General features: G+C 40.7%; 1 protein-coding gene across 1 annotated transcript in view; it reads right to left on the reverse strand.

Moving 5' to 3' along the window:
- The window catches only part of LOC106879574 (pyridine nucleotide-disulfide oxidoreductase domain-containing protein 2), a 36,570-nt gene that overhangs the window by 29,922 nt on the left and 2,606 nt on the right, over positions 1 to 4,042 (reverse strand). The window lies entirely within an intron of this gene.

Raw genomic sequence — 4,042 nt, forward strand, 5'->3', positions numbered from 1 at the left:
CCATTGAATGCAAGGATATTTCTGAATTATGTTTCATAATACATATATATATATATATATCTATATATCTATATATATATATATACATATATATATGTATGTGTAAGTATGTTTGTCCCCCCAACATCGCTTGACAACTGATGCTGGTGTGTTTACTTCCCCGTAACTTAGCGGTTCGGCAAAAGAGACCGATAGAATAAGTACTAGGCTTCCAAAGAATAAGTCCTGGGGTTGATTAGCTCGACTAAAAAAGGCGGTGCTCCAGCATGGCCACAGTCAAATGACTGAAACAAGTAAAAGAGTAAAAAGAGTAAAGAGTATAACTGAATCACAGAATAAGTAACTAAAATGAAGAGGGGTTTAAAATAATCTATTGTGAAACATAATTCAGAAATATCCTTGCATTCAATGGAGCAACAACAATAATAATAATAATTTCTTTCTAACTTTGGCACAAGGCCAGTAATTTTGAGGGGTTGGAGTAATTGATTACATTAACCCTAGTGCTCAACTAGTACTTAATTTATTGAACCTGAAAGCATGAAAAGCAAAGTCGACCTTGGTGGGATTTGAACTCAGAACATGAAGATGGGCAAAATGCTGCTAAGTGTGGTAACAGTTTAGCCAGTTCATCACCTTAATCATCATCATCATCATCATCATCATCATCATCGTTTAACATCCGCTTTCCATGCTAGCATGGGTTGGACGATTTGACTGAGGACTGGTGAACCAGATGGCAACACCAGGCTCCAATCTAAATTTGGCAGAGTTTCTACAGCTGGATGCCCTTCCTAACGCCAACCACTCAGAGAGTGTAGTGGGCGCTTTTACGTGCCACCAGCATGAAGGCCAGTCAGGCAGGTACTGGTGACGGCAACGCTCAAAATGGTGTATTTTACGTGCCACCTGCATAGGAGCCAGTCCAGCGGCACTGGCAATGATCTCGCTCGGATGTTTTTACACGTGCCACCGGCACAAGTGCCAGGAAGGCGATGCTGGGCACAGGTGCCATCACGATTTTGCTTTCTTAATAGTAATAGTAATAACTTTCTCATATAGGCACAAGGCCTGAAATTCTGGAGGAAGGGGATAGTCGATTATATTGACCTGAGTACTCAGCTGATAGTTATTTCATCAACCCGGAATGAATGAAAGGCAAAGTCAATCTCAGTGGAATTTCAACTCAGAACATAAAGACAAATAAAATGCCCTTAAGCATTTTCCTAATACACTAATGGTTCTATGGTTCTAAAAATAATAATAATAATAATTGTTTCAAATTTTGGCACACAGCTAGCAGTTTTTGAGGGGAGGAGGAAATTGATTACATCGACTGCAGTACTAGACTGGTACTTATTTTATCAACCCCAAAAAGAAGAATGGCGAAGTTGATCTTGGTGGAATTTACACTCAGAAAGTAAAAACGGATGAATAATAATAATAATAATAATAATAATAATCCTTTTTTACTATAGGTACAAGGCCTGAGATCTGATAGTAGGAGACTAGTCAATTTTATCGACCAGTAGTGTTTCACTGGTACTTAATTTATTGAAAGATGGAAGGCAAAGCTGACCTTGGCGGAATTTGAATCACCGTGGCAGAAAAAATACTGCTAAGCACTTTGACCAGCATGCTAACGATTTTGTCAGCTTGTCACCTTAATAATAATAATAATAATAATAATGGTTTCTAATTTGGGCACAAGGCCAGCAATTTCGGGGGGATGGGGTAAGTCGATTACATCCACTCCAGTTTTCAACTTGTATTTATTTTATCGACCCCAAAAGGATAAAAGGCAAAGTCAACCTTAGTGGAATGTGAACTCAGAATGTAAAGATGGACGAAATACAGTAATGTCTCCATATATATGAGTTAACTTGTTCTTGGAGACTGCTCGTAAAGCAAAAAAACTCAAAGTAAAGCAATAATTCCCATAGCAGCAATGTTATAAATCTTTATTCATTCCCAGAAAAAATATATTACCTATAAAATTTATAGCACTCATAAATAAATGGCAATAAAGTGACAGTATAACGTAAAGAATATTTTATGTAAAGTAAAAAGAATGTCAAGATTATTTATAATAAAAAATATTATTATCATTTTCTAAATCACTTTCACTCGCACTAGACTCGCGCATACCATCATTTGTACATGTGATCACCGCTTCACAAGCACTTGTAGGATCTTGCAGGTATGAAGTGTATTCGATCTACCATAACCAAATTTAAATTAATAGTTCAACAGAACGTTTCTCATGGTGGAACAATGGTTTTTTTTCTGACAGCAGTTTTACATTTTGCCAGATTGCCTTAGCTAGGGCGAAAAAATGTCTTCACCACTTGACCTCTATAACCGCTTCTACTTCATCAAAAGCTAGAATAGAGATATCACAGTACCACCAATGAAGTCCATTGTTTTCAACGATATGTCTATCCTTCTGGACAGTTATAAAAGCAAGAATCCCCAAGCAAAAACCAAGTAGTCACTTGGTGACAACGGAGTGAGGCGGCTCATGACGACTCAATTAGTTAGGGAACAGACTGTTAGAATCATGATTACAAGGAAGGCAGCTACTAAAGACAAAGGGATGGTGTGCTGAAAGTGTAGCTGCTAAAATAAGAATAGCCTGGGCAAAGTTCAGAGAGCTCTTACCTCTGCTGGTGACAAAGGGCCTCTTGCTCAGAGTAAAAGGCAGACTGTATGACGCATGTGTACGAACAGTAATGCTACATGGCAGTGAAACATGGGCCGTGACTACAGAGGACATGTGTAAGCTCGCAAGGAATGAAGCCAGTATGCTCCACTGGATGTGTAATGTCGGTGTGCATACTCGACAGAGTGTAAGTACCTTGAGAGAAAAGTTGGATCTAAGAAGCATCAGTTGTGGTGTGCAAGAGAGACAATTGCACTGGTATAGTCACGTGGTGAGAATGGATGAAGATAGCTGTGTGAAAAAGTGCCACACCCTAGCAGTTGAGGGAACCTGTGGAAGTGGTAGACCCAGGAAGACCTGGGATGAGGTGGTGAAGCATGACCTTCGAACATTAGGCTTCACGAAGGCAATGACTAGTGACCGAGACCTTTGTAATTATGCTGTGCATGAGAAAACCCGGTAAGATAAGTGTGACCATAACCCGTGGTCTTTACCAGGCGTGTAGCCAGCCCACTTATGCGTACCTTTCCTTCTTTGGACACAAAACTCTGCCTGCGAAGACCTGTTGAGGCAAGTGAAATCGAATCGAAATCGAAATTGAACCAAATTTGACGACTGGCGCCCATGCCAACCTTCGTTCACTGGACACTAAACTCTGCTTGCGAAGACCTGTTGGGGCAAGTGAAATCGAAATTGAACCAAATTCGACGACTGGCACCCATGCCAGTGGAACGCTAACAGCACCATCCGAGTGGGATCACTGCCAGAGCAGCCGTCTGGCTTCCGTGCCGGTGGCATGTATAAAGCACCATTTGAGCGTGATCGTTACCAGCGTTGCCTTACTGGCACTTGTGCTGGTGGCACATGAACAAAACATTCGAGTGAGGTCGTTGCCAGTGCCGCTGGACTGACTCCTGTGCAGGTGGCATGTAAAAAGCACCATTTGAGCATAGTACCATCAGACTGGCCCTTTTGCCGGTGGTATGTAAAAGCACCCACTACACTTTTGGAGTGGTTGGCGTTAGGAAGGGCATCCAGCAGTAGAAACTCTGCCAGATCAGATTTGAGCCTGGTGCAGCCATCTTGTCCGCCAGTCCTCAGTAAAATCGTCCAACCCATGCTAGCATGGAAAGCGGACGTTAAACGATGATGATGATGATGATGATGATATATATATACCCTCAGGCCTTCAAGCAGGCTATCCACATGCTAGAAATAACAGTCAAATCTCACAAAACTGTGATAACAATGTAACCAATCTACTCACCTTTCTGCAAAGATTTCTTCCAGAGTAATTTCCCGCAATAATATGACAAAGTAATTCATGTGAAATTAAAGTGGGTTTTTTTTAGAAAACTTTTTTAAAAAATTCTTTTTCAA

This window comes from Octopus bimaculoides, chromosome 2 (assembly GCF_001194135.2).
Source record: "Octopus bimaculoides isolate UCB-OBI-ISO-001 chromosome 2, ASM119413v2, whole genome shotgun sequence".
NCBI classification, from domain to species: Eukaryota; Metazoa; Mollusca; class Cephalopoda; order Octopoda; family Octopodidae; genus Octopus; species Octopus bimaculoides.